This window comes from Antechinus flavipes, chromosome X (genome assembly GCF_016432865.1).
Source record: "Antechinus flavipes isolate AdamAnt ecotype Samford, QLD, Australia chromosome X, AdamAnt_v2, whole genome shotgun sequence".
Lineage (NCBI taxonomy): Eukaryota > Metazoa > Chordata > Mammalia > Dasyuromorphia > Dasyuridae > Antechinus > Antechinus flavipes.
The window spans coordinates 21,556,071-21,568,813 of NC_067404.1; the positions used below are offsets into that span (position 1 = coordinate 21,556,071).

General features: G+C 38.4%; 1 protein-coding gene across 1 annotated transcript in view; it reads left to right on the forward strand.

Annotated features, from left to right (window-relative positions):
* CD99L2 (CD99 molecule like 2) overlaps positions 1 to 12,743 on the forward strand; it is a 110,558-nt gene that overhangs the window by 92,445 nt on the left and 5,370 nt on the right. The gene's annotated exons all lie outside the window — the stretch shown is intronic.

Sequence of the window (12,743 nt, forward strand, 5' to 3'; positions counted from 1 at the left end):
CGTTAGGCTTTTGTGCATTTTACATGTAAATGACGTAATTGTTGATGGTCTTAGATATTCAATGGGTGTGGGACAGTGGGGGCCTTTGGAGTCTTTGCTGGGGGCTAGTGCATACTAATTTAATGATTTGGTAACCTCAGATGTATACATGGTGTATATATACACCTTCAAGAGAGCTTTTACTTGAGAACACCGTTTTCTAAATGAATGACCACCTCGGCTGTGAGGGACTATCTTTCCTCCCTCCTCCTGCAGGGAGGTGCAACTCAGGGCTGCTCCTACCAGGTCTTACCCTGCCTTTCTGCACCTTCCCAATCCTTCTCTTCATCCTGGCCTGGAGCTGATTTTCTGCAGCTTCTAGGTGAATCTCCAGGACTCTAGAAGAGCACACTAAATTAGCCATGTCCCTTTGGGCTTGGGCTTACACTTCTGGTCATCAAGAGTATGGAAGTGTGCCAGGTGGATGTGCTTGATTTTGGCAAACACCAGTGAGACTGTGTGAATGGCAGTTGGCTGTTTTTCCTTTCTGAATATTCGTGTTAGATCTTGAAGACTTGTTTCCATAGGGCCCCTGTGCAGAATAATCTGTTGGTTCAGTCATAGACAGCACTGTGCTGCCTATACGTGAGCTTAGTCGAAATGGCCCGAGAGGGTAGAGATATAGACCCTTATTTCCCTCTCTAATAATTTTGTTTCGTGCGAGTGCAGTTGTTACCAGGCAAGCAAATGGCAGGCGTTGGGTATACAGACACAGAAATGAAAGTCTCTTTTCTCAAAGAACTCTGAGTGGGAGCCAATATGCATCCTCATAGGCACATATACAAAGCCAATACAAAGTAAGTTTGAAGGGAAGGCCCAAGCAACTGAGAAGAACTAGAAGAGTGTCATGTTAGAAAGTGTTCAAAGAAACTGCTTTCTAAGAGAAAGAGGTAAGGAGACGAGAGAGGGTGCTTTCTCTGGATAGGGAACAGCTGGTGCAGAAGATACCGAATTGGGAAATGGGGGAAAAAGTTTGCTTAGGTGTTCAATAGGGCTGTAAAGATTTGTTGGGGCCATACCGGGAAGGACTTGAAATATTACCCGGGAGAATTCAGAAGAACTTGGGGAGCAAAGTACTTTGCACGTCCAGAGAGAGAATTGAGGGAGTCTGAGTTCCGAGCCGGGCAGACTTTTTCTTGACTTCTTTCTTTTTTTAGTTTTTTTGTTCCTTCACAAGGTGACTGATATGAAGGATTTTAATTCCTAAACAGAGGACTTAGTATTTGATCCTACAAATAATGGAACCACTGTGAAGTTATTGAGAATGAGAGTGACATCACCAGACCTGGTAGCTGTAGAGGATTACATTAGAAAGGGGAAAAACTTGAAGCAGGAAAGCTAATGAGAAGATGATTTGAGGAAATAAGAGCTTGAAAACACATTCATTAAGCACTTGCTATATACAGTCCTGTGTTGACTTCAGGAGACACTAACAGAGAAAAATCTCAATGAGCTCCCACTAATTGGAGGAGAGTTCAGCTGTAGGTCAGATCGAAGGCTTCTTGGTCCTTTGACCCTATTTCAGTGAAGTTGTATTCTTTTTCCAGTTGTTTACTAAAATTAGCAGGCGTCAAGTTTAAAGACTGCCTCCAAAGGCAGAGCTAAGTCATACTTGCTCCTGTGAAGGCTATAATATGTGTTTATAACTTTAAATACTATTCGGATGTGGACTAATAAGGTGATGGCAGCTTTAATAAAATCTCATAATAAGCCAAATCAGCAAGCATTTATTAAGAAGTGCTTCTTCTTTTTTTTTTTTTTTTTTTAATAACTTTTTATTGACAGAACCCATGCCAGGGTAATTTTTTACAGCATTATCCCTTGCACTCACTTCTGTTCCGATTTTTCCCTTCCCTCCCTGCACCCCCTCCCCCAGATGGCAAGCAGTCCTATACATGTTGAATATGTCACCATATATCCTAGGTAAAATATATGTGTGCAGAACCAAACAGTTCTCTTGTTGCACAGGGAGAATTGGATTCAGAAAGTATAAATAACCCGGGAAGAAAAACCAAAATGCAAGCAGTTTATATTCATTTCCTAGTGTTCTTTCTTTGGGTGTAGCTGCTTCTGTCCATCCTTGATCAGTAGAAACTGAATTAGCTCTCTTTATGGGAGAGATCCACTTCCATCAGAACACATCCTCATACAGTATTGTTCTTGAGGTATATAATGATCTCCTGGTTCTGCTCATTTCACTTAGCATCAGTTCATGTAAGTCTCACCAATCCTCTCTGTATTCATCCTGCTGGTCATTTCTTACAGAACAATAATATTCCATAACGTTCATATACCACAATTTACCCAGCCATTCTCCAATTGATGGGCATCCACTCAGTTTCCAATTTCTAGCCACTACAAACAGGGCTGCCACAAACATTTTGGCACCTACAAGTCCCTTTCCCTTCTTTAATATCTCTTTGGGGTATAAGCCCAGTAGAAACACTGCTGGAGCAGTTTGATAACCTTTTGAGCATAGTTCCAAATTGCTCTCCAGAATGGCTGGATGTGTTCACAATTCCACCAACAATGTATCAGTGTCCCTGTTTTCCCACATCCCCTCCAACGTTCTGCCTTATCTTTCCCTGTCATTCTAGCCAATCTGACAGGTGTGTAGTGGTATCTCAGAGTTGTCTTAATTTGCATTTCTCTGATTAATAATGATTTGGAGCATATTTTCACATGGCTATAAATAGTTTTAATTTCTTTGAGAATTATCTGTTCATATCCTTTGACCATTTATCAATTGGAGAATGGCTTGATAAGAAGTACTTCTTTAATGTGCTAGGCACTATGCTAAATACCGGGAATATAAATTACAAATAGAAATTACGACAGTCTCTGACCCATCCTCAAGGGGCATATTGAGGGGACACAACACATAAAAGGAAGCTTAACAGTGGAGGGGAAGAGGGAGAAGAACAAGGTAGGAACATTGGAGAGAGAAGGTAGAATACAACTTGAACAGGAATGATTAAGGATGTGAATACCAGGAAGAGGTAACGATGAATATGAAGTAGGAGGAGCATTAATTTGAACAGGGAAATGGTAGGCCCTCGGCAGCCCAGGACATGAATGACAAACCCGATGGGAATCTTTAGGTATGGATGTGAGGTTTGTTTGGGTCACTGAGGAAAGAACTATGTATCTTGATGTATAGACATTGCTTCTGGCTTTCTGGCTGTGGAATTCTGGAGTTGCAGCTATTTATTCCTTTCCTAATAGTTTGCAGTGGTGGTAAGATAAATGGAGACCAGGGAAACTTCCTTTTGTTAACTTATGTGCAGATTCTGCTTAGGGGCAGCTAGATGGTACCCTGGATAGAAGTTGGGACTTGCAGCCTCAATACCCACGAGGTATGCCTCAGTTTCCTCACTTGTAAAAGAGAATAATTAATAGCATCTTCTCCCAGGGCTTTTGTAAGGACCTACTTGAGATAATATTTTAAAGCACTTGGCATAAGAAGGGATTATTAAAAATGTTGCTCAAACTTTAAAGCATTGTACAAATGCTGCTGCTACATATGATGACTACGACAACTACTACTACCACTACTACTATTTTTGAAAGCAAAACTTTTGCAAAGACTACTTTTATGACCTTGATCACATGAACATCTAACACAAACTCTCATTTTAGGCATCGTTGGGAGTGATTCTTGGAAGGTTTCATTATCTTTCTGTCCTTTTAGCCCAAACCAAAAGAAATCAAAACATTGATTTTTTTTTTTTAATTACCTTTCATACCAGTGCCTGGGGTTGCTTCTCAGGATTCCTAGAAAATCCAGAGATGGCATCTGAGAAGCCCCCACTTCTAGCCAAAATACTAGGAGCCTGCTTCTTTCTAGTGTTGAGAGGGTCAGAAATTGGACCGCTTATTATATGGGCTGCTCACTCTCCTGAAAGCCAGGATTTCTGAAGACCCTTGGCCTTTGTAGTTCAAATTCAGACTCGTGCAGCAGGGACATGATTGGGATTTTGACGAGCAGTAATGGTGTGGGTATGCTGAAGAGAAACCCAACAAGTGGCTATCCCAGGGAGCGGAGAAGTGGATTGGTGAATTTTGTGAGATGGTGGCGTGGCTTCCACTTTGAAACTCGTTCTGGGATTTCGTTTCTGCATCTCATAGGCTGAGGCCTTGAGTTTTCTAGCTCTCTAGTTCGTAGACTTTCATAGACCTGGCCCCTAGTCTTTGGTTTTGGAGGTCATAAGTTATCCAGATCTGAGTTGAGATATGGACCTTTTTAAGACTACAAGGTACTAGGAATTTCGTTCCTTGATTTTGTAATGTCTTTTGTAAATGTCTTCAATCTCTAAATTCCTAGGTTCCCTAAGCCCCTAAATGTTAGACTGTCAGACCTAGAAGACACTTCAACTGAGACTGAGACATAGATAGACCATAGGGACTTAGGTCTCTCACTATCCCTGTTTCTTTCTCTCTCTCATTTTAAATCTCTTTCTCGCAATTTCCATAGCTATCTAGTTCTCTAGCTATGTCTATTCTTATGTGTCTTATCTCTACATCTCTATTTCTCTCATTCTCTCTATCCCTGGTTCTTATCACCACCTCAATCAACAAGCACTAAGTAAGCATGTGCCCACGCACAAAGAAAAGCAAACCTAGTCCCTGCCAGATAGTTATATATCTTCCTCTCTGTTCCTTCCTCTGAGCATCACAATCTCTCATCTTTATATCTCTATTTCTTTCTACCACTTTTTTATAGCGATCTAAGTATTATTGCATTCTGTGTCTGTAGCTCTCAATCTAGCTGTTTTCATGTACTTGACATATTTTTATTTCTCCATTTCTTATTTCTCCTCTAAACAACTTTTTCCCCCTTCACACCAAAACAAAATTCTATTTCTGGTCCTTCATCCTCTATGGCTTATATCGCCCCTCATGAGCCCCATTGAGACTGGAAACATTGGATCCTTATTCAAGTTTTCTCCAACTGCTCATTTGTATTTATGTTCTTAGAGTGTCTTTTCACTTACATGTTTGTATTTCAAAGTTTCCAGTGCTTAGTATGGTATCTGGCACATAGTAGGTGCTTAAATATTTAGTGATTGATTTTCTTTTTACCAAAAATGTGTGGAAATCCTCTATTAGCAGTTTTTCTGAATAAGTTGTTCATGGTTGTAAGCCCATAGCTTTTGGATTTTGAAATAATTACTCTTGCTCCTTCACACGAGTCTTGTGTGAACCTATACTTCATCAATACTAGAGCTGCTTATTTTTGGTTGCTTGCAGTAATTTTTTACTTTAACCTTGAAAACTCTGGATTTCATATTGATATTCCTGAACTTTTCCTTTTGGGATTCTTTTAGGATGCAACTAGCAGATTCAGTTTTCATTTTGGTGAAAATATTTGGTGGTTTTAAGATCTGGGGCAGTTTTCTTTCATGATTTCCCAAATACAGTGTGGGGACACTGCCCCCCCCCCCCAAAATTCTCCTTGGTCTGGAGGTCTTTCTTTTTCAGTATGAGATAATTTTTCTTTGCCCCATTAAAAAAAAATCTTTTGACTTTTAATCTTTTTGTTTCATGGAATCATTAACTTCTCTTGGAGCTATTCTAATTTTCAAGGAGTCTGTTATTGTGGTAACAGTTTGTACTTTGGGGACTAAGCTTTTTTATTCTCTTTACAAGTCCTTCCTCCTACATAGCTCCTTTCCTAACCCTTTCCTGTGGTTCTCCTATTTCACTTACATCACTTTTAACTCATCATTTCTTTTAGGTATTCTAGTTAATCTTGTCGGCAAGCTGTGTTTTTCTTTGAGGTTTTGCTTGTATAGGTGTTTTAGATTTATTTACCTTCTCTGGGTTTGTGGCTTGGGAATTCCTAGTTTCGTAAAAGCTCTTTGATGTTTCTTCCAGCTATCTTCTTAGAGCAACTTGCTGTGAGCTCTTCAGGCTAAATATGATTCCGAATCCTCTGGGAAATCCTTGTATTATTATGCTGGGTGAAAGAATTAATGCCTGCAGTCTTCTCTTGGTGATATTTACACTGCTACTTTGGGCAACTATATTGGGGCCGAGTCTGAGATCAGCTCTGGATATGCCTGTGTTGCTGACCTCACCCTGGGCTCAAGATCGTAATATACCTATCTTTAATTTTTCCTTTCCTTTTTTTTTTTAATTGAAATTTTATTTTATTTAATAATAACTTTGTATTGACAGAATCCATGCCAGGGTAATTTTTTACAACATTATCCCTTGCACTCACTTATGTTTCGATTTTTCCCCTCCCTCCCTCCACCCCCTCCCCAAGAAGGCAAGCAGTCCTATATATGTTAAATATGTTGCAGTATATCCTAGATACAATACATATTTGCAGAACCGAACAGTTCTCCTGTTGCACAGGGAGAATTGGATTCAGAAGGTAAAAATAACTCGGGAAGAAAATCAAAAATGCAAATAGTTCACATTCGTTTCCCAGTGTTCCTTCTTTGGGTGTAGCTGTTTCTGTCCATCATTTATCCATTGAAACTCAGTTAGGTCTCTTTGTCATAGAAATCCACTTCCATCAGAATACATCCTCATACAATATCGTTGTCGAAGTGTATAATGATCTCCTGGTTCTGCTCATCTCACTTAGCATCAGTCCATGTAGGTCTCTCCAAGCCTCTCTGTATTCATCCTGCTGGTCATTCCTTATAGAACAATAATATTCCATAACATTCATATACCACAATTTACCCAGCCATTCTCCAACTGATGGGCATCCATTCATTTTCCAGTTTCTAGCCACTACAAACAGGGCTGCCACAAACATTTTGGCACATACAGGTCCCTTTCCCTTCTTTAGTATTTCTTTGGGATATAAGCCCAATAGAAACACTGCTGGATCAAAGGGTATGCACAATTTGGTAACTTTTTGGGCATCATTCCAGATTGCTCTCCAGAATGGTTGGATTCGTTCACAACTCCACCAACAATGCATCAGTGTCCCCGTTTTCCCGCATCCCCTCCAACATTCATCATTTTTTCCTGTCATCTTAGCCAGTCTGACAGGTGTGTAGTGGTATCTCAGAGTTGTCTTAATTTGCATTTCTCTGATCAATAGTGATTTGGAACACTTTCATGTGAGTAGTAATAGTTTCAATTTCATCATCTGAAAATTGTCTGTTCATATCCTTTGACCATTTATCAATTGGAGAATGGCTTGATTTTTTATAAATTTGAGTCAGTTCTCTATATATTTTGGAAATGAGGCCTTTATCAGAACCTTTAATTGTAAAGATGTTTTCCCAGTTTGTTGCTTCCCTACTAATCTTGTTTGCATTCGTTCTGTTTGTACAAAGGCTTTTTAATTTGATATAATCAAAATTTTCTATTTTGTGATTGGTAATGGTCTCTAGTTCATCTTTGGTCACAAATTTCTTTCTCCTCCACAAGTCTGAGAGATAAACTATCCTATATTCCTCTAATTTATTTATAATCTCGTTCTTTATGCCTAGGTCATGGACCCATTTTGATCTTATCTTGGTATATGGTGTTAAGTGTGGGTCCTTGCCTAATTTCTGCCATACTAATTTCCAGTTATCCCAGCAGTTTTTATCAAATAATGAAATCTCATCCCAAAAGTTAGAATCTTTGGGTTTGTCAAACACTGGATTGCTATAGTTGACTATTCTGTCTTGTGGACAGGAATACCTAACCTTTTCCACTGATCCACTAATCTATTTCTTAGCCAATACCAAATGGTTTTGGTGACTGCTGCTTTATAATATAATTTTAGATCAGGTACAGCTAGACCACCTTCATTTGATTTTTTTTTCATTAATTCCCTTGAGATTCTCGACTTTTTATTGTTCCATATGAATTTTGTTGTTATTTTTTCTAGATCATTAAAATATCTTCTTGGAAGTCTGATTGGTATAGCACTAAATAAATAGATTAGGGAGTATTGTCATCTTTATTATATTCGCTCGGCCGATCCAAGAGCACTTAATATTTTTCCAATTATTTAAGTCTGACTTTATTTGTGTGGAAACTTTTTTGTAATTTTGCTCAAATAATTCCTGACTTTCCTTTGGTAGGTAGATTCCCAAATATTTTATGCTATCAACAGTTATTTTGAATGGAATTTCTCTTTGTATCTCTTGCTCTTGGATTTTGTTGGTGGTGTATAAAAATGCTGAGGATTTATGGGGATTTATTTTGTATCCTACTACTTTGCTAAAATTATGAATTATTTCTAAAAGCTTTTTAGTAGAATCTCTGAGGTTCTCTAGGTATACCATCATATCATCTGCAAAGAGTGATAGTTTGGTTTCCTCATTGCCTACTCTAATTCCTTTAATCTCTTTCTCGACTCTTATTGCAGAGGCTAGTGTTTCTAATACAATATTGAATAATAATGGTGATAGTGGGCAACCTTGCTTCACTCCAGATCTTACTGGGAAAGGTTCCAGTTTTTCCCCATTGCATATGATGCTTACTGAAGGTTTTAAATATATGCTCCTGACTATTTTAAGGAAAAGTCCTTTTATTCCTATGCTCTCAAGTGTTTTTATTAGGAATGGATGTTGGATTTTATCAAATGCTTTTTCTGCATCTATTGAGATGATCATATGGTTTTTGTTTGGTTGGTTATTGATATAGTCAATTATGTTAATAATTTTCCTAATATTGAACCAGCCCTGCATTCCTGGTATAAATCCTACTTGGTCATAGTGTATTATCCTGGGGATGATTTTCTGTAGTCTTTTTGCTAATATTTTATTTAAGATTTTAGCATCAATATTCATTAGGGAGATTGGTCTATAATTTTCTTTCTCTGTTTTCAGCCTACCTGGTTTAGGTATCAGTATTATGTCTGTGTCATAAAAGGATTTGGTAGGACTCCTTCAATCCCTACTTTTTCAAATAGTTTATTTAGCATTGGAGTTAATTGATCTTTAAATGTTTGATAGAATTCAGATGTAAATCCATCTAGTCCCGGGGACTTTTTCTTAGGGAGTTGATTGGCAGTTTGTTCTATTTCTTTTTCTGAGATGGGAGTGTTTAGGATATTTACTTCTTCCTCTGTTAGTTTAGGCAAGCTATATTTTTGGAGGTATTCTTCTATTTCATTTAAGTTGTCGAATTTATTGGCGTAAAGTTGGGCAAAGTAGCTCCTAATTATTGCTCTAATTTCCTCTTCGTTAGTGGTGAGTTCTCCCTTTTCATTTTTAAGACTAACAATTTGATTTTCCTCTTTCCTTTTTTAAATCAGATTTACTAAGGGTTTGTCTATTTTCTTGGTTTTTTCATAGAACCAACTCTTAGTTTTATTAATTAATTCAATAGTTTTTTTGCTTTCAATTTTATTGATCTCTCCTTTTATTTTTAGAATTTCAAGTTTAGTGTTTGACTGGGGGTTTTTAATTTGTTCCTTTTCTAGCATTTTTAGTTGCAAGCCCAATTCATTGACCTTCTCTTTCTCTATTTTATACAAATAGGCCTCTAAAAACATGAGATTTCCCCTTATTACTGCTTTGGCTGCATCCCATACATTTTGGTATGATGTCTCATTATTATCGTTTTCTTGGATGAAGTTATTAATTATGTCTCTAATTTGCTGTTTCACCCAATCATTCTTTAGTATGAGATTATTTAGTTTCCAATTATTTTTTGGTCTACTTTCCCCTGGCTTTTTATTGAATGTAATTTTCAGTGCATCGTGGTCTGAAAAGGATGCATTCACTATTTCTGCCTTACTGCATTTGAGTTTGAGGTTTTTATGTCCTAATATATGGTCAATTTTTGTATAAGTTCCATGAACTGCTGAAAAGAAGGTGTACTCCTTTCTGTCCCCATTACATTTTCTCCAGAGATCTATCATATCTAATTTTTCTAGTATTCTATTTATCTCTTTGACTTGTTTCTTATTTATTTTGTGGTTTGATTTATCTAATTCTGAGAGTGCAAGGTTGAGATCTCCCACTATTATAGTTTTACTGTCTATTTCTTCTTGCAGCTCTCTTAATTTCTCTTTTAAGAATTTAGATGCTACACCACTTGGTGCATATATGTTTAATATAGATACTGCTTCATTATTCATTCTACCCTTTAGCAAGATATAGTGCCCTTCCTTATCTCTTTTGATTAGATCAATTTTTGCTTTAGCTTGATCTGAGATCAGGATGACTACCCCCGCTTTTGACTTCACCTGAAGCATAGTAGATTTTGCTCCAACCTTTTACCTTTAACCTGCATGTATCTCCCCGCTTCAGGTGTGTTTCCTGTAAACAACATATTGTAGGATTCTGGCTTTTACTCCATTCTGCTAACCGCTTCCTCTTTATGGAGGAGTTTACCCCGTTCACATTTATGGTTAAAATGACCAATTCTGTATTACTTGCCATCTTGTTAACCCTGGTTTATGCTTTTCTCCCTTCTTACCCCCTTACCCCCCTTCCCAGTATTAAGCTTGTGAGCACCACTTGCTTCTCACAGCCCTCCCTTTTTTAGTATCCCTCCCCCCCCCTTAGAATTCCTCCCCCTATCTTACCCCTTTCCCTCCCAGTTCCCGTATTCCCTTCCTCTTGGCTTATTCCTTCCCTTTTCACTTTTCCCTTCTCACTTTTCAATGAGGTGGGAGAAGTTTCACCATAGATTGAATATGTCTAAAATTTTTCTCTTAAAGCCAATTCTGAACACAGTAAAATACTCACTATATTCATCCCTCTCCATTCTTTCTCTCAGATATAATAGGTTTTCTTTGCCTCTTCATAAAATGTAGTACCCCCACTTTCCCCTTTCTCTGGTACAATGTCCTTTCCACATCTAGTTTCTAGAACAAGGTATACATGTATTCTTTATACATCTTTATAGCCGAAATATAGTTCCCAAGATTAATCTTTACCTTTTTAGATTTCTCTTGAGTTCTGTGCTTGTAGATCAAATTTTTTGTTAAGTTCTGGCTTTTTCATCAAAAATAGGTGAAATTCGCTTACTTCGTTGAATGTCCATCTTCTTCCCTGGAAAAAGATGCTCATTCTCGCTGGGTAAGTTATTTTTGGTTGCATCCCAAGTTCCTTAGCCTTTCGGAATCCCAGGCCCTTTGATCCTTTAATGTGGATGCTGCCAGATCCTGGGTGATCCTTATTGTGGCTCCTCGATACTTGAATTGGGTTTTTCTAGCTGCTTGCAGTATTTTTTCCTTCGTCTGAGGGTTCTGGCATTTGGCCACTATATTTCTTGTTGTTTTGATTTTAGGATCCTTTTCAGTAGGGGATCGATGAATTCTTTCAATGTCTATTTTACCCTCTGTTTCTATGACTTCTGGGCAGTTCTCTTTGATAATTTCCTGGAAAATAGTGTCCAGGCTCTTTTTTTCATCATGCTTTTCTGGGAGTCCGATGATTCTCAGGTTCTCTCCTGGATCTGTTTTCCAGGTCTGTTGTCTTCCCCAGAAGGTATTTCACATTCTTTTCCATTGTTTGATTTTTTTGGATTTGCTTGACTGATTCTTCTTGTCTCCTCAAGTCATTCAATTCCAATTGTTCAATTCTGATTTTCAGTGAAGTATTTTCTTCACTCACTTTTTAAAGATCTTTTTCTAATTGTCCCATTGAGTTCTTTTGTTCTGTGGAATTTTTTTCCATTTCACCAATTTTGTTATCCAGTTCACTAAGCCTATTTTTCAAGGATTTGATTTCTTTATCCACTCTCTCTTTCACTGACTTCTCCAGGCTCTTTTGTCAAGCCTCCCTCTCCTTTTCCCATTTTTCTTTTAGCTCTCTTGTGAGAGCCTTTTTAATTTCCTCCATGAGATTCATCTGTGCTGAGGAACATATGATCTCCTCCTTTGGGGATTCACCTGGGGACTGTTTGTTTTTAGTCTCCTCAGGATTTGGAGTCTGCTCTTTATCTGTATAGAAGCTGTCAAGGGTTCAAGTCTTTTTCAGTTTCTTGCTCATTCTGTCTAATAATCAAAGACTAGCCAAGAAACAGAAGAAAAAAACCCTTGAATGGAGGCTGCTTTCTATGGGGGAGGAGCAGGGTAGCAGCGAGACACTAGCCCTACTGTGCTGCACCTGTGCTCTGAGATCTGAGAGCGTGCTGAGACACTGTGGGGGAGGGGTGGCCAGGTCCCGAGAGACTCCAGCTGTTTGGGATTGTATTCTTCACCCTCGGTGTTTTTAGCTTCTCTGCTGGGCTGCTGACTTGCTGCTGGAGCAAAGTATCCAATCCTGTAGCAAAGCTCTCCCCGCAGAGACGGCTGCGATCACGCCCCACCCCCTCTCCGCTCTGCTCGGCTCTGAGCCACCTTCTGTGCTCTCGCTGTCGCTGCTGCCCACAGCTTGCTTCCGATCTAATAACCGTCCCCGCCCTCTCACAAAAACAGACCTTTCTTGACGAGTCTCAAGGATGGTTTCTCTTGGTAACTAATTGTATGTTTTTTTTCAGTTGAGCATTAATTCAGAGGCATGAAATGAAATGGATAGTGAGAGAAAAACACGGAGGTTACACAGTTGTGTGCCTCCTCTCCGCCATCTTGGCCGGAAGTCCTTTCCTTTCCTTTTAAAGTATGATTTTATCATTTTTCAATTTTGTGTCATTGAAGCCATTTTATTTATTTTTTATTGTCTCCTATCCCTTATTTTCTTAACTTTCTGATCTTGTCTCCTGTGCAGTTTTTTATGATATAATCTTAATAAATCAGGACATAATCCTTTGTTGTGGTATATTGTGTATGTGTTGTTTTTTAAATG